Source organism: Halichoeres trimaculatus, unplaced genomic scaffold (genome assembly GCF_033239565.1).
Source record: "Halichoeres trimaculatus isolate MK-OKI-2021-1 unplaced genomic scaffold, fHalTri1.1 fHalTri1_scaffold_3, whole genome shotgun sequence".
NCBI lineage: Eukaryota > Metazoa > Chordata > Actinopteri > Labriformes > Labridae > Halichoeres > Halichoeres trimaculatus.
Window position 1 is genome coordinate 19476396 of NW_027437181.1, and position 24503 is coordinate 19500898.

General features: G+C 41.4%; 1 protein-coding gene across 2 annotated transcripts in view; it reads right to left on the minus strand.

The window, feature by feature from the left end:
- zfhx3b (zinc finger homeobox 3b) overlaps positions 1–24503 on the minus strand; it is a 333079-nt gene that overhangs the window by 206920 nt on the left and 101656 nt on the right. For both annotated transcript variants that reach the window (XM_074666024.1, XM_074666027.1), the window contains one exon: positions 20561–20678. The gene's annotated coding sequence lies outside the window, so the exon portion shown is untranslated. The remainder of the gene's footprint in view (positions 1–20560; positions 20679–24503) is intronic.

A 24503-nucleotide genomic window follows, 5' to 3' on the forward strand; every position in this document is an offset into this window, starting at 1 on the left:
GAAGGAGGAGGAGGTATTGGAAGAAGGACAGGGGGAGGGAGAAGGAGCAGTGGTGTGGTCATGTATGTATGTGTGCGAGTCTGACCCTAAGCGCATGCCCAGATAAACAGCCCCTCTGCACAAGCTGCAACAATATAAACAAACAATAACATGCTCACTTTTAGCTTATTGGCTAAAATTAAAAGCAGCAGGTTGAGAAGAAGTGGACGTCGAGAGGACAGGAAAAAGACATGTGAGAATAAACGTGCACCTGTGGTAGCGGCAGGCGAGAGGACAGTATTTGCAGCACGGTCCACGCCACGGAGGACAATATAACTGAGAGCCCAATTGCTTTCTGAAGAGCTTTCCATTGTCTGCTGTGATGAACTTGAGCTCTGGCCTCCAACCTGGGGGTCTCTCTGTCTAATCCTGAGTGCCCCTGGCTCCCCTCCACAGCCCCTCCCTCCAATCACACACACACATAGACAGACATAATACACAGCCTTCATCTGACGCCTGACATGACTGCAGGCTTGAACAGTGACCAGCGCCTCCCCACACAGCTGAATATAAAACACAGTAATGAGCCGAGCGAGAAAATGGCTTCCCTCTCAAACATGGCTGCTTACTGATGGCCAGACACAAGGCTGCAAGAAAAAGGTCACCTCTCGTCTTTTTAGTACCCCCATCCCCCTGTCCTCTTCTTCTTCTGTGGCTGCTGTTTTCTTTTTTTAATTATTTTACTCTCCCCCCCTTTTTTTCATCTCCTTCTTCCTTTGCTTACACCTTCCACTTTCCCTCCCTGGGTCATTTTCCTTTTCCCCTATTTCGTATGCGGATGTAGGCTTATTATTGAAGAGACAAAGGAAGGGGATCTTGGGAAGAGACAGGTGGCTGCTTCTGAGTGATGAGAAAATTACCAAAGTGAAATCTAGCTCTGAAAAAAAACTGTCCTGCATTGAGGTAATAAAAAAAGGAAATAAAAATAACCGTGCCCCTTCCCCTTTTTTGATACTGCTCAGCAGGAAAAGGAGCAACCCCCCACTCCCTTCCCTCCCCAGTACGGTTTTCAAATCCCCTCTGAGCACTCGGTCCAGCTAGATATATTCATTTTCCTCCCATACTCCCCCAGTGTCATTTTTCTCTATTTTCTCCAATCGGTCGGTTGTGCACAGAATGTTCCAAATGCATTCTGGCTGCTTGATTTCTATTTTCATAATATCAGAACATCAAGTTAAAGAATATAAATGTTTATTCAGCAGAGTGGGGAATGCAGGTGTATGGGTGCAGGGACTCTTTGGGGACAGAGCCCGTGCTAAATCAGTAAATCACTCCATCTGGAAGATGAACGGCATGTTTTGGAGTTCATTGCCTTTCGTCTCGGGCGAGTGGCCGGTACAGCGGCAGGCCCAGCAGGCTGGAGCGGAGGTGTCTGCTGATGTGGATGGTTACAGAGGGATAATGACGCGGCGACCAGGGGCTTGGCCATGTCCTGTTCACCCCGTCCATCCTGCTGTGAAAGGGCCAGCCGCAGAACACGGCTATTAGTCCATCTTCTTTGGGAGCCATCATAAGGCCCTGCTGTCTGCTGCGACTGGAGTGCTGCTCAGAAAGTGCTAAGGTGTGAAAATGGTCAAGATTTTGAGTCTACTGCAACTTTCATCTTTTCATTTTTGAGTCAGTACAAATGCAACACTATGAAAAGTCTGTGGAAAAATCTTTTAAGACTGTCCCTGCTGTCGTCCATCTTTTATGGTAGCATAGCAAGCAAAAGTCTGTTTATCCAAAAGGAAAACTGCAAATCATTAAAACTATGTGTCCAAAAACTCATACTACACAACATGAATTCACAGAAACATACCATGGCTGGGAGATCAAACCTCCCCCGTGTGAAAAAAATAAACCAACAAAAAACTATTCATTTGATGTCAGAATCAAAAAGATTTACTGACATACAGAAAATAAACACACGAGCAGATCAGTGTGACATAACTTTAGAAGAAATCTTCAAAATTACTTCAGTAAAACAAAATCACATGTTTTATATTTGTATGCACTGCATTGCTAAAATTTGTTATTTAGACTAAGCACAGCTGCCATTTAGTTTGCCATCGTCACTTCCCTTTTTTCATTAGAGCATTTGAAACCAAATGCATGTAACTTTTAACATGTAGCTTTTTTACTCTCTATGGTTGAAATTCTTTTAAAAACAAGAAAAATCTAAATCCACATTCTCCAAGCTTAAAATTAGTAAAAAATTAATTTTTCAAACTTAAGTCCCAAACGAGCTGTCAATAATATAACAGGCATTACACAGAAAAATGTTGATGCTGTGACAATTGTGATTCCCTCCTATGTACATACAGGATGAATCGAAACATTATGACTTATTTAACAGTGTCTATGTTTTTTCTCCTACTACACATTTAACTGTATGTCAAACTCTAAACCTGAAGAATGAGATGAAACATACCTTGAACCAAAAAATTCAATCCCCCACATTAGAAACTATATAAATGGATTCCAAATAGCCTCGTCCTCCTCACCTGCACCTCAAACTGGGATGTGAGGCAAAACAAATTTAAATAAGTTGATAGAGTTTATCAAAATGACAGGCAATTAGAGCAGCTCTGACCATGGGTTTGCATGCTAAATGAGAGTCATTTAAGTAGTGGGAGCCATACATGTTATGTAAAAGAGAGGGAGAGTTCTGCAGCTTCATTTCTGAACCTGGACAGCCCTGAATTAAATATCCCCAAAGTCCATTAGAGCTAAACAGCCGCAGGAAAGACTTTGTCTCACCACAGAAAAATGACAGTAAACTCAGGCAATCATGCCACCAATCAATTATGTATGAATTATATTTTTCTTAGACTGTAAAATGTCTTATGTTAATTCCCCTAAGTATACAATACCTATTACTTTCAAGGGACCATATGCATGCAGTCTAAATGAATGTTATTTCTTTGACCAGAGATTTATCAGCCTCGTGGTGCCAGCTGAAATGAAAACACTGAGGCTGAGTTGTGATTCCTTCATATCAACTGTAACTGTGGAGGCCACAGGCAAAGCTCGGAGTGCTGATAACCTACATGGTAAGTCTACTGAGAGACAACACTCGCAGAAAAGAAAAGAAAAGAAAAGAAAAGAAAAGAAAAGAAAAGAAAAGAAAAGAAAAGAAAAGAAAAGAAAAGAAAAGAAAAGAGCGAGGTGTGCTGGTGACCTCTTTCACAGAAGCTACAGCACGTGTTAAGACAAAAGAAAGATGATGAACAAGAAACAGGGAGGAGATGAAAGGGTGTCAGGGAAGGGTTGAAGTGGGAGGTTGTGAGGGGGGGCTGCATTGACCCGACCCATTTCGTCCATGGGCCTGTTGAGCCGGTGAATGGTGGAGTCCCTGAGGTCCCCTTTGTGGCCCCAGATCTCTGATAATGACCTCTGTCTGGCCATGATAGCAGCAGACAGGTATTGGCAGGCTGGCTGACCAGTGTCATTGAGGTGTCAATAATTGGGCTGTGTGTTAATAAAATGTAACCTAATGGCCTCTGTAAACTGACCAGACAGTTGATGTGCAGGAGATTGTTTATCTTTAAATACATTAAGTAAAAATTTAGAAAAACTATAGATATTTAATTTTTAATTTCAAATAAAAGTAGCCTGGAAGCATGCCGATTTTCATACAGTATTAATAACTAATTAATTCTGCATTAACTACATCAGCCCGAGGCCATACATCTATTTACACACCCAAACATCTCTAAACAAAGCCTCTCTATCTCTTATTTCTGACTTAACAGGCAGTTCCTGATGATCTCCACCAACAGTCTCCTCTTATATTACATGCAACACAATCCACCCTCACACACTAATTTGTTTTCTTTTGCCCTTTTTCTGTGTCAATGTGTAACTGAGCCCCTGAATACATACAAATTTAATATCACTAATAGAATCATTATCAAATTTAGATCAATATGAGTTTAGCCCCAGTGCCCATAAAAGGCAGCAATATTGAAATACAACACTGTCTGTGCTCTTTCATTCTTCCGCCTACAACTGACGCTTGCTGCCATCAGACATGAATTACCAGACAGGCACATTACAGCTAATAAGAGTCGCACAAAACAGCCTTTATTAATGCATGAGAGAGTCTTTGATCCTGGAAGGAAAGTTGCATCGGGGAAGCAGTAATCACCGCAGCTCAGACAACACAATGAGATGCTTCCTATTACCTTCAGAGAGTCAACAATGTGGCCGAGGTCAAATCAACCAGAGCTGATACAACATGTCTCCACAGAGCAGCTGAATGTAGCTCAGCTTAACAAAGCATCAGGAGAATCATAGCGTTGTCATTTTCACCCAAACAAGACTTGTTCAAATCAAATAGTGGATCAGTCTAATTTGTTTTAAAGCTTGCAGAATTTACTCGTTAGTTAGGGTTTAGAAAAACAAATGTTTTAAATGAACTTGGTTATAATGTAACAGTCTGATGGAAAACTCTTTGGCAGCAAAGCAACGGTTAATTCATAAATGACTGATCACACTCAAAGATGTTATGTGAAATAAATCAGCAGTTCATCTTTAAATGTCCCCTCCTTTAATGGTAATTTAACAAGACATGTACAGTTTTTGTGTCTTTGAGTTTCTGTGTTGTTGAACAATATTTTCTGATCTGCAACCATTCATCGCTTATTTTCCATGGAGGATCAAAGATAAAATTTGGGAGAATTTACACCAGTTTGACAACTTCTTTTAGTTCAAAAGTACCAATCTCCACACCGTTTACGCTATTCTCTCTGTGAGCCACATTTATGGAGCAACTTGTATATTTTTTTTCACACTGTGTAGCTTGATAAACTCCAGAAAAAGTTAACTTCCCTGATTTAACAGGAATCAATATTCTGAGAGTCTTCCCATCCTCTCAGTAACAGTATTAGACCCCATCACAAATGATCCATTGGAGGAGCATTTTGGTTTAACTTCTATTCCAATCATCTGGATTTTGACAGAGCCTGTCACATTATAAAGTCTGAACACAGTTACAAGAATTGCAAATGATACCTATGATTGAATGTTATTGAAGTGGTCAGCAAGTAGCTCATTCCCCACAGAAAGCCCGGGGGCCTGAAGGTGGTCAGTGGGGAGCAGCTTCACAACATCTCACTATAACACGGCAAGAGGAGGGAAAAGCAGAGGAAAGGACCCCCGTCTGAGAGATACAGGTGCCACTGCAAATTTATGACCTGACTATTTAAGACCACTGTAATATATTCCCAGTTCAGCTGGTATCTGTTGTTTATATTCCATCCTGGCATGTATGAGTCCTCCAAAACCTGCTTACAGTGAGAGCAGCATACACAAACAATATCTCACGTCAAAACAATCTGTTGTTTCATTTGAAACTTGAAGCTTAACTCGCATACCTGAAAAGTGAACAGTGTGAATTTTAAAATGTGACTCATAGTTAAATATTCTTCATACAATAATTACACCAATTCTATAAGAATACGATGACCACTGAGGCTTATTGTAGAGAGGGAAGAAAATAATTTAGTATGAGTTTTAAACACAAACTGGGAACAAATGAAGCACACTTTTGATCAGAAGACATCAAAAAGACATTAACCCTGGATGCATTGTTTTAGAGTATAAGTTTATGGTCACTTTTTATATTTTTTATGAAATTTTTATTTTTTCTGAAATACTTCTTTCCCTATATAAGATATGCAGATGTAATATTTGCTAGAAAAATCTCCTGAAGACACAACAAGATCAGTTGGTATATTGAACCAAGCATTACAAATAATAATAAAAAAGAAATCATTCTCTGAAAACAGATTGTTTCCTACTCCAGCTCCATCAAGCATGAAGGATTTAGGTTCGTTGGCCCTTACTGCAGGAGCATGCTAATCAACCTAAGAGGTCAGGGGTCACGTCTGGACAGAGACGGCATCCAAAACCGGCCGCAACAAATGCAGAAGAACATCTGCTCTCTGTGCGTCACACAAAGCTGTCCCCCTGGAGCCACCCCCCCCCCCACCCGCAGCCCTCAAGAGCCTGGGAATGGCTCAAAGTCAAGTGCAGCCTCCAAAGGACCAACTGCTGACTGGACACAGTGATGGTTTCAAAATGAGCAAAGGGGGAAATTAAGTATTCATATTTTTAAGAGGAGAGCATTTTCAAAGCCCACAGCTAAATTTAAAATGATCAATTCCACTGTTAGTAGCTGAAATAAAATCACATTTTAGGATGTTGCAAAAAAAGCTGCTTAAAGGCAAAAAAAAAAAACCCTGTCTTTAAAAAAGGGAGGAGAAGAAGAAGAAGAAGAAGAAGAAGAAGAGGAAGAAAAAGAAGAAGAAGAAGAAGAAGAAGAAGAAGAAGATGAAGAAGAAGAAGAAGAGCACTGTAATTTCAAACCTTGAGAGCTGCAGGCTTCGCTGTTGCTGTGAGGTTAACAAAGGCTTGGGCCAAGCTGCTCGGGGTCAGGGTGTGGTAACCTTTCTGAACTAGAGTACCCTGCTTTGAATATGCATCATACTACATTACACACATGCTGCCCTGATGACACAGAGATCACCCCGGTACACTTTCACTCTCTTTCCTTGGCAGCCGAACAATACGCATGAAAGGAACCGTCAAATGATGTCAATAGTTGGATCAATACCCTGGGATGTCTCAGTTTCCCCTGCAGCAAATGAAGAGCATTAAACAGATCCTCCTGGGCAGAGCTCTTACACACTTCCAGGAGCTACGGTATGGACTGAGGGACAGCTGATGTATGTCTCCTCTCGCAGACATCGCCACATGCGCGCCACATTTCCCCCTGTCTGTCTAATGTTCTGCTGATCTACACCTGCTGGGCCCCGGGCTGCATAGGTATACGCCGTACGCTGACAGCATCCATCACTCAGCAGGCCTTATTATTGCCATTTAAAATACATTTAAAACGACTCACTGGAGCCACTGTCCAACTCGGCATGGATGCAGTGATACTGATGCGTTAGTGTGAGGAATGTTTCACAGCAGCGGCTTGGCTGGAAAGAAATCAGAACCACTTTGCATGATTTTTTTTTTTTTTTTTTTTTTTTGTGCATTTCTATAAAGGAAGCCAAAGTCCTTTAATCACATCAGTTTCATTAAAAAGAAATCTATTTTTTCTTATCTCTTGCAATTTAGCTGGATTCTATGGTGGCACACAATAACAAAGGCACTGAGGGAACAGGTTGCTGTTTCACAAACAGTTTAAAGCTCCTCTTAGAAATTTTCGTCAACAACTTTAGATACTACAAACAACTATACAGCAATAGTCAGTCTACGTTGATGGTGTTTGTGACTTTTGTAGGTCATGAGGAGGCCTTATCTTTTATTTTTTGTCTGTTTCCTAACCAGCTAAAAGCTCCTCAGAGGAGCTTTAAATAAAAACATACAGTGGTCCAAAACATAGAAAAAAAATATGAATGAAATGGCAAATGAATTCTGCAGAGAGTAACAAAACAAAGACCTCTCCAATAAACACAATACAAATATATATGCAACCTAAATGAGAATACACATCCACCCATGAAACAACCATGAAACCTCTTGGCCTTTAAGAAGTATATGCCCTCCTCAGTAACCGCAGAATTTCTTCGAGTGATGCCAGACCATCTTAACAGCATGTCAGTGTTAGCGAGCCAAGCCAGCCCATTGTGGAGTAATCTGTAAGACAGGACTTGGTTTCGGAGGACTGATACATGCTCTTGAGCTCTCAGGTGAGCTTAGTAATAGACACAGTCACTCTAATTCCCCTTCAATTTTCACCTAAAATTGAAAGCTGCCAAATGCAGCCTTAATTACAAACCACCCAATCAGGGCTTAAGTGTAACCTTCTGCCCCTCTATCCCACCCTCACTAACCCCCTCCCTTCTCCTCTCTCCCTTCTCTAGGTGAAGAACGAATGAAGTGCAACCCTCCTGAGGTCTACACATATTTCACCGCGGGTGTAAACAGGTCTGGAGGATATGGGATGGATATATTATGTATATAGGAAGCAAGTGTTAGATTTAAGGAGCAAGCTGCTTGGTCAGCACAGAGGCTGCTGAAAATGCAAACAGATCAGGGAACAAGCAGGGCTATGCATCTCCCCTTGCGTGTAACTGGGCAAGGTCTATTGACCCAAATTCAATTATTTTAGCCTCCACCCATTCCCCTCTGTGTCCTTTTTACAGTGACAAGCATAAAGCTGCTAATATTTCTACTTAATAGCAATGTTCAGCTCTAGTCAACACACATGTAAAATCTGATGGTGTTTTCTTCATTGTGCAGACTTTTATGTGCATAAGGAAATGTTCACAATTAGACATGCCTTGTTTAAAGGGCCCTTTTGTGCAACCATGGTGGCAGAATACGTAATTCCCCTCCTTTTTCTTACAGCAGATTCCATTGACAGTAAATGAAAAGCATCTCTTCTGGGCGACTGGATAAACCAGGAAAGTCTAAAGGCAACCACAGTAGATGCGCAGCTATTTTCCATCCTCTCTAATCACATGATCAGGGTGTCAGCACCACATCCTATGCGCTGGGAGGGGCCAAGAAGCACACAGCTCACCACCATTTTGTGTGGGGTACCTGTCTCCTTTTGTGTGAGTACCTGGCTCATTTGTTTACCTGCATAAGTGTTAATATCTCAGAACAGATCCACATGTTTTTATAGGGTGCATTTTTTAAGGGTAAATGCATGATGGGCACCTTGCTGATGCAGCATAAGCAGATGCTGCAGACGAAACATCACAGGGTATGAGCGCGCCCCGGCTGCAGCCCATTCTGGATTTCATGTCGTGTATTTTTCCTCCTCACTCTTTCCTCGCTCCTGGCTGTGCTCCCGACAGACCCCTCTCCTCCCTGCCATCCGATGTGTGAGGCACATATGGTGTAGCGAAATTGCTGTCTGCGAGAGCATGCCTCTGCCTGTCCAGACTTCATCAGAGGGATTAAAGAATGGGATGGGGGGGAAAAATCAAAATAAAATGATGATAGCGGGGCTGTGTTTTTTTCTGTCTTTTTTCCTCCAACCCCCTGCTCTGTTTTAAGTAGAGTGGAACATCAGATGACAGAGGAGGCTTTTTCTTGCTGGGGTGCATTGGTTTGCAGGGAAAAGGTTGCCCAGTCGGTGAGCCGCACTGGGTTTATTTGGCTCTGACGAGGGCTCACTACAAAGGAAAACCAAATTACAGACAGTACTGTTTCTCCCTCGATCCAGCCCCTGAAGTTCACTTACAAGCTGCATCCAATTAAAAGAAAAGTGACTCAGAGGTGCAGCAGCAGCTTTCGTTTATGATTACTTAGCCATTCTTCTCTCATGTGTCTTCCTTTTTTAAAAGAACATAAATAAACAAAAGACTAAATGTGTTGCAGGAGGTAGAATAAAGAGGAGGAGAAACGAGGGCTGAGGTTGGGTGTTGTTGTTTTTAGAGTTAGGGATTTGGGAGGCAAAGGAGAAAGGCGAGGAGGAAGATTGCAGGATATTAAGGAGTAATGGATGTCACACCAGGCCCCTAAAAAAAAAAAAGAAAGAAAGAAACACGTGCTTTCATTGTGGTTCAATATGGGACCAATCTGGGAAAAGGTCATTACATGGTTTTCTATTATTACCAAGAAAAAAGTAAATAGTTATTTGTATGTATATTATTCTGAAAGGTAGCTATAGCAAAAATGACTCTTCTTTTTCATTCCTGTAATTAATCAAATCAGGGAGTAATATAAAAGAAATAACATGCATAAAAACAAATTCAGGTAACATCCAATCTCATTAAAAGCCTAAATAGTCCATTAAAGTATTCAGGTCCAAAAATCTTCAAGAAACAAAGGAAACTGAGTAGAAGTTTTAGATTGCTAAAAGCTTAAAGAAATCTTCAAAGAATACAGCATAAAAAAACTCTATTAACTTATAAAGTCAGTCTCAAAGTGTGCATGCAGATATGGTTTTACAGTGATCCTACAAGATTTGAGTAAATAGGGAGATATTCTGAGGTTTATTCTGGGATTTGCCAGACACCAGCTCTGCCCCTGTATTTGAGACAACAAAAAGGCAATCTTGACATCTTGCCCAACCAGCAGATAATATTTGCTGTTCAGAGACTGGCTTTCTTTTGTTCCACGTTGTTATAAACCCAAGACACTTGAAATTTAAACCCAGTTCAAGAAATATTATTTGCCACAGGGCAAGGTAAATCTCTTGGCGGGGCCTTTCAAAGGGTTGCCCTGGGTTTGTTTACAATTGATCTTATTTAAAAGTGGATTTTTTGTTTTACTTTTCAAAGACATACTTTCTGGCATGATCTTTTAGGTCAAAGGAAAGATGAATGTTATTTTTCCAATTGAAGAAAAAAAAGAAAGGGGAAATAATCAGAAGGCAATAATACAGAAAGCCCTGTTGCGCCACTGGTTCTTCCCAGGTCTCCAACTTGCACATGTAAAATAGAAAACACATGCAAGATAACATCTCCAGCTGCTGCAAAGAAAGATGGAGGAATACACCCCTGGTGACAGGACAAATAAATAAAATCTAAACTGGCTGAATTTTTGCCTTTCCTTTGATTTACTGAAACATGGGTTGCATCACGAAATACGGAGGAAAAAAAATATTAAATCATACCACTTGTGTGTGCGTGTCTTTCTTTGTCAGTGTGTGTTTGTGTGTGTGTTTCCTGTATCTCTGGGTCTCAATGTGAAAAGAAAATTGTCTATTAACTGCATAAAACATCTGTTACTCTCCTTGTTTGGGAAGCAGTGGACAATTTTCATCCACCCTGAGGAGGAAGCTCAGAGGGAACAACTGACCTGAGAACTGACCAATCACCATAAAGCAAAAAAAAAAAAACAGGGGGGGGGGACAGAAAGAGAAAGATGGAGGAGGAGAGAAGAGGGGTTGAGATACCCCCCCCCCCCCCCCCCCCCCCCCTTTGCCTGCCCTATTGAACCAAACTCCTTCATCTTTGACATTTATTCTGTTTTAACTAAATCAGTGCTATGAGCTCAGCCAATGAATCACTATTGATCTCCACTCTGAACATGAACTTGAACATGTTTCAGCTTACTCAAACTTGAGGGGGCGGGGGCTACAGTGGGCAGGGAGGGCTGTGAAAGAGGTGGAGAGGGGACTGGGACCGAAGTTAACCAGGGACTACCCTCCAGGGTTGGGAGGGTTTGTCTCCTGCTCAGACAGGCCAAGCTGGATAAGGATGAGGAGGTGGAGAAGGAGGAGGAGGAGGAGGAGGAGGAGGAGGAGGAGGAGGAGGAGGTCACAGGCTGTGGAGTGAGTTTAAAGCTTGCAGCTCCTGGGGAACAAGACGGACAAGCAGAGGGCACAGCAGCAGGGACGGCCCAGTAAAGACCCCTTCATCTGGACTACACCTGGGGGAGCCCATGGGCCACCCAGATGGACAGCACAGCCGCTACATCACACACACACACACACACACACACACACACACACACACACACACATACACACACACACACACACACACACACACACACACACACACACACACACACACACACACACACACACACACACACACACACACACTCCCTGTAGTTGTAAATCTGGATCAACAGCAGTGTTGGATGAAATACTGGGCCATTTCCAGGGAGTAGAATTAAATGGGGAATTAATATTTGCAGTTACTACAGAAGTAAGGTGGTAAAAAAAAAATCATCCAAACATTTAGCCTATATTTTACTGTTTCTCTGAATTTAACAAGACATCTACTTATGAAGCAGCACTTTAGTGTATTTATTCTGCATAAACAGAAAAATTATTACAAATATCTCCCAGAGAACTTCCATATGACATGCTAATCTTAACTGACCAACCTGTATAAATATCTGAGTCTACATCCATTTACTGCACATTAAAACTTGTTTCACAGTAAACAAAACATATTTTTCAAGACCAAAAAAATGTTGTGGTCTTTGCCATAAAACTTTACCAGGAAGATGTGGTGGCACAGCAGCTCAGCACTCCATTTTTAAAAGAGCCCAGGCCACGGCTAACATTTCAAATTACATCTCTGTCTATTGTGTCGTGCTTGAGCTCATGAGAGGGTCCCCGGGGCTCCTTCATTTTCCCAGAAACTCCCTCCAAGGCTCTTCAGGTTAACATGCCCTGTTTGACTATTAGATCAATAGTTGTAAATGACTTCATCACTCCAAAGAGGCAACTTTCCTGGACAGAATTGGTCCCACAGTTGCAACTTGTCAGGCTTGTGTTTTGGGAAAAGTCCGGTCAGTCTAGTAGCCTGTCAACCTTTTCCCCCAGAAATGGATAATGTAAGTAGAAAATAAAAGATTCAAGCAGATGTAAAATTTCTTATCATTTGCAGAATTTTGTTTTTTTGAAGCACGATTATGTTTTGAAGATGTTCACAGATTGTGGAAAAGGAGTTCTGATGGGAGTTTAGTTAGAAACAGTGGTGTGCTAAGCTGTGGAAGCTGTGGTGAGAGGTGAAAGTTCCCCACTGATATGACACGGCCTCCCTGCACCTCTTTTGTTCTTACGGGATGCGGGGTGATGTCAGTCCACTCCCAAGCCTCCCTAAAATGCCCCCAAAGCCTGGCCAGCTCCTGAGTGGGAGTGTGTAATCGGTCCTGGCAGAGTGCTGGTTAATGGGGGGCACAGGGCCATGGGTTGGAGATGTATTCATGTGCGTGGCGTGGCGCCTGGACCCAGGGTGACACTTCTTCATTCCCGCTGCCTCAGGCCAGGATTAGGGCCGCAGCCAGTCTCACAAAGCCGGCCGTAATGCAAAATCATTTTCATATTAACCTCGTCTCTCCTCCCTAGGCCTGACAGTGGACAGGCCCACGCTCTTTGGTGCTCAAATTATCTTCAATTACTGGGGAAAGGCCAGGCAAGGGGACGTCACCTAACCTTCACCATCTGTTAGGTTCAAAGCGTTAGCAGTCGGCCAGCCCGCCTGTCTCCTGCCTCCCCTGACCTTTCCGCCTCGGCCAGCTCCTGCTCCATACGCGGTACAACTCCCCCTTCCCACCCCCCACGTTAGACCCGCCCTCTCTGGCCACAGCTGGGAAGTGCATGTGCACACATCACATTAAGGGGGAAAAGGTTATGTCACGCTTCTTCAACAAAGATATATGAATATTCAAAAGTGTGCACGGACTGAGGCTAAGCTGTGTCAAGACACAGGTTAAGTCGGTCTTATTATGATAAGGCCGACTGATATATTTGAATTAAACCCTGCTGTAATTAGGTCTGAAATTAAAATAAAATATTAAAAAGCTTTAGAGTACAACACTGCTGTTTTTTGTTGTTGTTTTTTTGTTTTTGTTGTTTGTTTAAATTTTGTACAATCAAAAAATGTTTTTTTTCCTAACTAAATAAGAATTTAGATCCTACAATTTTATACTAAACAGCTTCAAACTAAATTTATTGCTTTTCAATTGCTTGTATTTTTAAAATAAAATTAAAAACTCTTCCCAGTATTGATTTAAAAAAAAAACTTAGTCTGAAACTAAATAATTTTGCTTGGATCATGAAACAACTTTTTTTTAAATTTTATCTTAAGACTACCAAAATGTTTCTTCCTGTTCTGTGCTCTTTTTGACTTATTTTTTTTTACATTGACTACAAAAGTTGCCTCTAATTAAACATTCATCCATATTTGAGCTTGAGCTTGTGAAATATTGAAGAGCTCTTATTTCTCCCATAGTGAATGCACCTCTTAATAATGCAGACAGTGTTTTCTGTTTGTTTGGAGCCCGTGTGTTTTAGCAGTTTCACTGTGTCCATTTGGATTTTCCAGTCTGTCTGGCCACTCAGGAGGCCCCCTTTTCTCAGGTCATCTGGCAGGACCTGATGGCTCTGAAATAACTTTTAATAAGTCTGCTAAATAATAGATGGACTGTTGGCTAAAATCAAGCCAGGAGGAGCAGGGCTGAGGACAGCAGACAGCAACCAGGTCTCAGTCACTTCCTTCACCACCACCATCACCATCAGCAGCAGCAGACATGTTCAGTCTCTGTCTCACCTCTTCTCCAGACACAGACTCTGCAGGGTCAGAGGTCGTGGACTTGACCTTCTGGCCCCCAGGAGAGTGTTCACTTGGTTTGGGGAATAATTTGAGATTTATTCAGCAGGAGGGCCTGTCTCAGGCAGCATTATGCCTCATTATCCTCGGGTCCTCTGTGTTCACAGGGCAGAGCCCAGAGCAGTCGCATCAACACTCCATTTTACTTACACCTATACAATCCCACAATCAATACCACCGAGTGACAACATGAGTCATTTAAATACATCTTAACTCCCCTCAACACAAAATCATTACATTCATAGGCAGGATTTACAAGCTGTATGCAGATTTATTTTCCTGTGCTTTTTAGATTTCCTCATTATTAAACACGTTGAGTGGTTTGAATTAGTTTGACTTGCCTAAATTAAACAACAAAAAATCAGTACAAATAGAAAAACACATAAAAGCTAAATCGTTCTGTGAAATTTTTGTGATTTTTACACAGCCATTTTTATTTATTTATCTGATTATTTTTCAATAACTGTTTTCTGGATTTGGTGTTGTTTTTCTTAATAAAATTAATAGATTTATGTTAAATCTAAACAACTCCTTAAATGATCCGTAAAATTGTTACAGCCATCGCATTTATCATTCAGTGTCTTTTGAAGAAAAAAAAGATGTAGTTTTCACATTAATTTTGTAAGGATAAGCATTAAATTTAACACAAAAACTGCACACGTAAGCCAAAAAATTATATGCAAGGCCTAAATGAAGCAGGCTCTGCAAATTCTTGTCACTTTCTGTCTAAAAAGGAGTGATATCTTTCAGAGGCAGCTTAAAAAAGAGTGATCATTTCCATTATGTGTGCTTCACTCTAAGTGGGTCCCTGCGGAGGACAATTTTGGAGAGATCTTCCCTGATAAGAAACAAGCCCTGCATGCATTAATATTACATTAGAGGCAGCATCACAGAGCCATCTGCTCAGTCAGGTACAGAGCTTTTCATTGACATCTCCTTATCATGTTAATATTACGCTCATCAAAGACGACGACACGATGGAGGTGGAGGGAGGGGGGACGCAACAAAACGTGCAAAATTACGGATTATTCTTATGAGAAGTCTAAAAGCGGGAACAGACAATAACGTGGTTATTTAGGTCACATATTCGCTGTAATGCACAAGAAAGAGACAAATGCCGCAGGAAAGGCGTCGGTTGCGTGTGTGAGTGTGTGTCTCGGTCGCAAATATGACATGCATGGCCAGTCACACACACACACACACACACACACACACACACACACACACACACACACACACACACACACACACTTTTTCTCTTTCTTATATACACACACACGCACACGCACACACACACACACACACACACACACACACACACACACACACACACACACACGGACCGAGTCCTCATAGCCAGCAGCAGGAGGGGTGCAAATCTGCAGCGAGAGAGAGAGAGACAGGTGCAGAGCTCTACTCTCTATACTGAAGCTCACATGCATTTAAAGTCCATTCCTGACACCCTCTCCCCCTCTTTATTCCAATGAGATTATTCTTGTGTACGCTTTTGTTGGCACGTGCGCGCGCTGCTGTGTGCGCGTATTTGTGGGCGCTGTTAAAGAAAAAAAAGAAACTGTAAAAGAAAAAAAATCAAAGAAAATATGGATATCATTTTAGAAACACCGTTTTCAGTATTTAGGGCTAGATTTTGGGCATGGTGCCATCCTCGCGCAGAATTAACCAAATCTCGCCCCTCCAAACACGTGTCAGGTTAACAAAAGGCGGAGCAGGCACAGGGGGAGGGAGGGAAGCAGGCGGACGCGTGCTTGTTTCCGTGCCAAAACTTTGTCACTCTCATTTAAATATGAATGGTATTTACCAGTGAGAGCTGCTTACAATACACAACCTCCTCCTCTTAAGGATTTTTCAATTAGCGCCCCCACCCCTCCCCTTTTAGCTGCTAATCGGGGCTAATTAGGCTTTATCGCGGGGTAATAGCTTGTTTTAATTGCCTAGCGGGCCAACTGTTGAGGAATGCAGCGAGTGATCCAATTGAATCTGACAAGTTTATTCCGTCTATTTAATATTCATTATATTCTAATAGGTCACTTGTTGGAATGGGTACTACAATTAGGTCCATTGTTGCAAGCAACAGGCCAACGTTTCATTTTAAAAACCGTCTCCTCATATGAAAAATCTTGGATCACTTTTTTTATTTTAATTAATCTAAGTAAATCATAACCAAGTACGTAGCATAAAAAAATAAAAAATTATACATATATATCGCAATTTATTACATAATTATAATAATAACAATAAAAGTATTTCTAATGTAATATAAAATTATCAATAATAATGATTTAAGTCAAGAAACAGTTATATCTCTAAAAAACAAAATGTCAGGACATCTAAGGCGGAGGCCTTAAGTTTATGCTCCTTGAAACCGTTCTATCACACTTCAAAACAATAAGAAAACCCTTAATTTTTTCGTTATTTGAAGCTCAATCGAAAAAGAAACTCTTAATATTTACTTTTAGTAGTCGAGCCTTTTTTGACAATCGCGAAGGATCTTTTGTTGACGCAGAACTAGCAAACAAATCATACTTACACCTGCCACAATCAGACGTTTCATCCACCGAAGTTTGTTTTCAAGTTTCATCTCTGAACATCATTTATTTATCCCTCACCTTCGTCTCAACTGCCTCTTCTCCCTCAGAGAAAGGAAATAATAATGTTTATTTAGGCCTCATTATTAAGAGTATACTATCAGTCACTCAAACACCAAAGGCATTTCAAACATGACATCATAGTTAGCGCCCCAGCTGACATATCGTATGGATGCTACAGAGGATGGGGCCTGGAGTCTTACATAGCCCAAATTGATGTGCAGCTAAAATAGAAACCTCAGACATCAATGCAGGATGTAAATGGATCTACTCGCATGAAGGTTTGATCATTAATCAATTAACATTTGTGAAACAAAATAGTCCGTGTTGAAGGGGAAAAAAGGGAAGTAGACGAACCATCAGCGCGACATTTAGGGAAAAAAAACACGTGAAATAATTAATTATTGCTGCATGTTTCTATTTATATTGGTTACAGTAAGCTATTAGCCCCCCTCTCTGTGCCATCCTATCCACGACAGGAAGGACGAACAGGGGCCTTGATGTGAGGCAGGTCTGGATAGCAGAGGGTGTGTGTGAGAGAGATCTTGGTGTGGGTAAGGGTGAGTGTGGATGTAGTGGAAAGGGGGGGTAAACCCATCCGAAGTTAAGCCCCCATTTGATTCTTACACTCCACATCACTCATAGGCTACCTTATTCTTAACTGAATATTTTATGGGCCCCAACAGCTGAAACCATCAGCAGACTGACTATGTAATGTTTAATGTAAGGCCTTTTAGCTGGGCATTTGAAAAATAAAAGCCCTGCTGAAAAAATAACTACTTTATTTCGGATGTCTAACAGATCCCACCAACTGGACTTTATTTATCACGGTCACATCTCTGCCAGTCTCGAGCAGGCCATTGACCAAAAACAAAGCATGAACAAAACACGACTTAAAGATCAAATAAACAAACACAGGCCAATAAAGACAAAAGAGGGACTATTTGAGGAAAAACGTTGAGGAAACGAGAGTCAGAGAGGATCTCTCTGTGTGCTGGGTGTCTCAGCAGTCACATGGAGGCATATGGCTCTCAGCTGACCCCCCTCATCTGAGGAACCCCCGCCCCATGAAGTTCAAGGTCTCTGCAGCCGGTGACCATTAACAGACCCGGGAGGACACCGAGAGCAGCTCGTGCTGTCTGCACGCCTTCGAGCAGGCCAGGTCACGTGGAGAGGATTATGAAAAATATGTAACTACTTCATTAATATTATTATTTTTATTAGAGTAAAAAATATTAATTGAGCTTTTTTTTTTTACATTAATTGCATTAAGTAAGTGAAATTAATTATTTTCATTTTCATTTAATTTTAAAACGAAACTAAGTATTCGTTATCCCTGGGATGTAAACGGGTGTAAACACCCGACTTTAATGTGAAATTAATTGCGTTATTAAAATTGGAGAAATACTGCACAGACTTAAATCTGATTTTTTCGTTTATCGTTGTTTCAAATAAACAGCTTTTCATTAATAATTTGGCGCTTTTCATTAATAACGATGAATCAAAATATAGTGCCATATCTAAAATGCTCTTTTTGCATTGGTCGTTTAAATAGTTAAGACCGACCGCAGAATTAATGACTTCTCATTTCGATACTAAAAAGTTGCACCCTTACATCTATATGTGTTTAGTGCTCCAATAAAACACGTGTTCCTTAGTTACGAAAATTAAAAACCAAACGCAGTATTTTTGTGTCTGAGTTATTGTTTACCCTTTTGGGTATAAAACGATTTCCAAAACAACTCTGATGAGGATACACTGGTTGTAATTGAGAGGAAGCAACAATCTATTACTACATTATCAACTTTTTAATACCTCATAAAATTGCCATGCACACAGTAGAATCATGCATACATATATTATGAAAACAGAGTTACATCAATTATTGCTAATTTTTTGACACGTTTTTAGGCAAGGTATTATGTATTATCAGTGTAATGCTTTGAGTTTTCTGATAACCTGTTTATGACACACTTGACCTAGGCATTTAATTTAGGAAACCTCAAACATGCAATGTCCAAAATATAGAAACAGTTGTCATTATCATGAAGATTCACTACAAATGTTTTATTTAATCTGACTCCTTAAAATGTGTTGCTATAATTCAAAGATGTGCAACAATCTCACTCATCCACAAAATCTTAGGAGAAACTGTCTCTTAGAAATCCATAAGATCAAACATAATGAAAAAACTCCCAAACGTTTAAAAAAAAAACAAAAGCGTGATCCATTTATATATCTAAGTAATCATGGACATGAATGACAAAAGGTTGAAGATGTAGGAGTGAACAGCAAATGATAATGCAGAGAAGACAAGGGGCGAAGAAGTAACAGCTACAGAATTAAGTTTTGCAATCACTAGATGACAGGTGGTCCCAGGTGTCTGCAATGACATCATAAGGGGGGACATCATGCATCTGCATAGTGCAAGAGATCCTGTTTCCTCAAAAACTCTCTTAATGAGACACAGGTCATGGCCAATAGCCTCTGTGTGACACATAATTGTTGTTATTGATTATAGGTTATCATATGCTGCAGGCCATTTGTAAGATAATGCTGCAGAGGTTAAGTTGTCAGCCATTAACCCCTTGGGCAGGCACATACACGTATGTGTAAATAAAGTTTAGAACAACTTCTAAGAGGCTTTCCTAGCTTCATCTAATGAATGCAATGATAACCTGTCTCAGTTACATTGCAGTTGCAACCCCAGGCATGATGACAAGTGGCAACCTGAAGTTCTGTAAAAGACCTTAATGTGCAATCCAAATGTACTCCTCCTTAAAGCCTCCAGAGCAAAACCAACCAAGAAGTCTTTTGCTGACCCTTTGAAAAAATATCCCATCATCTAAAAATGAAAGTGACATTTACAGGAAACACCTTTTCCTCCGTCCTCATACTTGTGAAGTGGCTGCTGGCCTACCAAGCTCTGAAAGTTGATGCAGTCTGTCAATCCAAAGTAATGGGCAAGGGTAAACTTTTCAAATAACATGTCACTTTGAAGAGAAACTAAAGCATCCAAGTGATATCAATCTTGTGTTCTATAGTCCAGTTTCAGGGCCAAAAGCCTGTTAAACCAGCACTGAATATAATCTTAAACACAACACATCATTTTGTGTTATTAACTTCTTTAAATATCATTAACATCAGGAAGAGTGAGACATAAAAACAGAGAAGTGGGTCACATAATTTGGCAGGAAATGTTAGTGAATGTGGATTTTTGAACCATTAGAGCTTTTGAGAAAATAAAGTCTGCTATTTCTTTCTTATTTTCATGTGTTTGTTATTTAAAGAAAATAATAAAAAATGAAAACCGCAACAAACCACCTCAGGGCACAAGAACTAACAATGTTACAAAGCAGTCCAACAGTTAAACTGCTTCAGGATCATCACACAGTTTGCCACATATTTTGGTTTTTATCTCAGTGAGGAATAACACTTCAAATACACAAAATCACAGAAAAAGAGGAACGCTGTAACCTTTGAGAAAGTCGATCAGAGGCGATCAGAGGTGCAGAAGCACCTAGTACAGCCCAGAGCAGTAAAGACAACCCACTTCAACTTGAAAAACATGACATTTGCCACCTCAGAGCAGAAAACGTGTCTCTCTAACTGTACACCTGTAAACCTGCAAACCCACACAATGGAGATCAAAAAGGGAAACCAAGCAAGTCTCACTGCAGCAAACACTATTAAAAGTTGCTCAGTAATGGGCGTGCATGCTGTGTACAGTGTGTGTACAAGAGTGTGTGAGAGTAAGAGAGACAGACAGAGTCAGAGGGAGGGGGAGAGAGAAAGTGTGTGTGTGTGAAAAAAGTGAAAGCGTGAGCAAGAGCTGGTCAGCCGATCAGTCAGTCAGCACAGTGAGAGAGAGCAAGGCAGCATGGGTACCTGTCCGCAGCGGTCCGGTGGCGGGATCAGCCCTCCAGCTTGGCATGCATTAATTATCCTCCAGAAAAAAAAAGATGGCCGTTCAATAGGCTCGCTCCCTGACCCGGCACTCCTCCTACTGTCCCACAGTCAGAGGAAAGGATGGATGGAGAGGAGCAGGAGAAGAGAGGAAGACGAGGACAGAGAGAGGGAGAGGAAGAGAGAGAGAGGGAGAGGGAGAGTCAGATCCACTGCTGCCCTGACACCATGACTGGTCCACGTGAGATTGATCATACACACGCTCGCACTTACACACACACTGAGGCCTCTGCGGTGACAAGGGAGGAACTGCCAAGGAGTAGCATGCTTTGTTTAGCCTGGGGACACGTGCATGCACACACTCACACGCACGGCTGCAACACAAACGTATGCATTTGCATGTTTAAGAGATGCGTGGTCACACGCACAAAGTGACACATAAAAACCCACGTGTGCATCCTATTTGACACCACACTGACTTGAAAGTGCGAGCCATAATATTTGTTTAAAAAAATCCATAATTTTCCTGAAAGTACACTCAACATGCCTTACACTACTACTTCTTCTCATTCTGTCATCCACACTATGAAAAGGAGATTCAGAGGGCCTCATTAGCATTTACTGGCTGCCCCCCTGCACATCTGTTCAGTAGTCTAATGCCTGTTAGGTGGCGGGGCAGCTGAAAATGGACAGAGAAATAAAAAGGGTCAAAAGTCTGGTATTGAGAGGCGAGAGGGCCACGATTACACACAATAGACAATAAAAGAGATGCATATGAGCGGCGGCAGCGTGCCTGGCCTCTGCACCTTCAGGGAGGACAGGGTTCACACTAATTTTATGAATGTCTTCTACACACTCTCACACAATGTTTGACAACTGCTTGCAAGCAAATCATATGTATCAGGAGCAAAAAATTAATTAACTTGTAAATAAATACAACACTGCAACCGAAAAGGCCTTCTGTTTTTTATAAGTGTTTCCTCAAGCTGCAAAGGTTACATGTTTACTATCACTTTATTTTAGCACTGTTTCTTTGCAATGAGGTAATAATTGACCAAATTCATCCATTACCAACATAAAGTAAGTGAAATCAACATGACGTAGTGAGATATAAGCAGTGATGGTGACGCTGAAAATCAATTTGCATTGCATTAACAAAATAGAAAGGCGAGCAGTAAAGTCTTTGACTGCTTAGAAAAATCACATTTTCCAAATCAAGCGTCCCCTTCAGCCATCTTCTCCTGTCACTGAACCAGGAGGGGCCGTCTCCGTCAGCTGGCCTTTATATGCAGATTGATCCAGATGGACATGGCGTCCAGACTTCCAGTCCCCCATAGACCCTCTGGCTGAACTTGACTCTCATGACTACAGATGGGAGGGAGGGCCCCTCACCTTTGGTGAACCCTGGACCCCGACACCCTCACCCCCTTTCTAGCAGACTGCAGGCTGAGCCACCTAGCTGCTCTCCAGTAATACCAATCCATCCAGATTGAATTCAGGCCGCTCTCCCAGCAGCTATCATCACAGATATAGCTGATCAATACTGGGACATTATCACAGAACGCTTCCTCAAACACAGTGTCAACAAGCCAGGCCTGTTCGGGGAGTGTGTGTGTGATCACTGAGGTGGAAAGGAGCAGCGGCCGGGTGCTTTCGCAGAGGAGCCTTAGAGAGGAGAACCCTTTGAGCAGAGCTTGAACCCTGGGGGGCTGCAGGTCTGACGGGCTCTGGTGCTGAGCATGCTGGGCTACAACTTAAAAGGAGATCAGAGGGCTGTACCTCAGAGCAGCAAAGCCCTCTTCCTCTTTCTCCTCATCTTCTTCCCTCAAACAACACTCTCAGCCTGCACAATTTCTACACACTTTAACATAACGATGCACAATTCTGAATACCAGACATAAAGAATAGATATTTTCTATATGAAATGCATTAAAAAAATCAATCAGAAATACAGAGATGATTTAAATTAATTCAGTGTCGGATGAAATGTAGTATCTATAATCTGGCTTCCAAAAAGAGAGGCTCTCCTGGATGTGCCACCTTCGACCCTGTGGCCCCCATGCTCCACCTGAGTGAAGCTTGTTGTCTTTCCTCATCTCCCTCAAGGCCTTCCCTGCCATTCTAACCTGGTTTGTGATCCAGTCCTGCTCTTTATAAAATGCCGTTCCCCTTCTCCCTGTGGTAAGTGTCTTATATGCAGGCCTTATCGGAGGCCCATCTTCACCACACAGCATTTACCTCGCTGAAGCCCAGCAGAGAGAAAATCTGTATCTTCATCAAACACCAGTCAGCAGAGAGAAAAAAGGGGATTGAAGGACTGCTTTATGAATTATTTAGATTAAAATCTTTCTCTTATTACCTATCCTTTCCTTCTGCCATTCCATTTTCTTCCCCTTTCTCTTTCTTTTTTGGTTAAATTTTAAAACATTTATATCCCTCTGTTCCTGAGTAAACGAGCTTGGGGCCGATTTTCCATTAAAAATAAAAGTTGAAGAGCGGAGGAAGGAGAAGAGGTATGTAGCCTGGTCGGTTTTAGTTTTTAGTCATCTTTAATCAGCCGGGTGTTTCTGTGCCGGGAAAGAGAAGAGTCAGATGAAACAACAGTGAATAGATTTTTTTTCCTCTCGCTGGTTTTTCTTCAGTCTTGGATGTTGGAAAGTTAAAAGAAAGACTTTCTTACCTTTTATTATTACTGTCAGTGAGTTCTTGCTCACTCTGACTTTGTTCAGAGGTGTAAGTAATTTTCCAACTTATTAAAATAATGGTGCGTTAACAATATACTTGCCATTATCTTAGGTCAGGTATTTTTGAATGGTGGATTCACAGCTGAGAGCATGTCTTTAATGACAGTCTGGCTGAATCAAAGAGACCGGCCTCAACCAGAGCCATGATCTCTTATTATCTCTCTTTTCTTTCTTTCTCACTGGTTCAAATTACATTTATTCATTAGGAAAAATGCACACGCAGAAGCAAATGGACTTGTTTTAAAGGCACAAAAGGAGTGGTCATAAATTGTTTGATTTGATAAAGCTGTCAGGAAAAAAAAATGATTGGTAAGAGAGTTCAGAACAAAGCTTATAAAACCATGTAAGCTTTTCAGAAAATTCAATGAAACAGAGCCATCTCTGTCTTCTTTATTGAATTTTACCTTAGGTTCAGAATAGTGATGTATTTAATTGTCATAATATTTAGTACCAAAGAATAATGACATCAGTGGGCATCGAGGTCTGAAGTAAATTAAGGGTAAATTTTAACAAACTCTGGGACAGGTTTCTTTATACGAAGTGTGTAGGTTTTCAAAATTCAGCCGATTTAACCTGACACCACAGCAAACAATAGAAATAAAGAAGCTGCAGACCATTATTCAGGAAGACGACCTGAGTCTGACTTGCGTATGTGTCCTCATCTCTGAAGGGCCATCATAACTAGAGTATAAGAGCAAAGGTCATGAGGCCCCAGAGGAGCCATCGGAATCCAGGAAATAACCCAAGCGCTCCATAGAGGGCACTCAGTGTCGGCTAGAAGAAGAGTCAGTCTGGAAGACAGAGGTAGCTGCAGCTTAAACAACCTGAGCCTCTCACACCCAGTCAGTGGGCTCAGGCCTGCTGTTTATGATGCAGATGTGATGCAGGGAGCACACCATTGTGGTCATACATCCTGAGCAGTGTGTGTGTTTTAAATGTGCTCTTAATAAAATATTTCTGGGTCTGTGCAGAGTCCCGGTCCCTGCGCTCATTAGAGGTCTCAGACCAGCTTGATAAGTGCGGCTCTGCTCCATAATGATTTATTAAGGCTTGAGGTGAGGGGGGGGGTTGGTGGGTCCAAACTGCCTCAGGACACTCCAACCACAGAGACATTTAAGGGTAAAGGCTTGGAACAGAGGGTGCCTCTGAACAGATTTACATCATCCAAGATGCATTTCAAA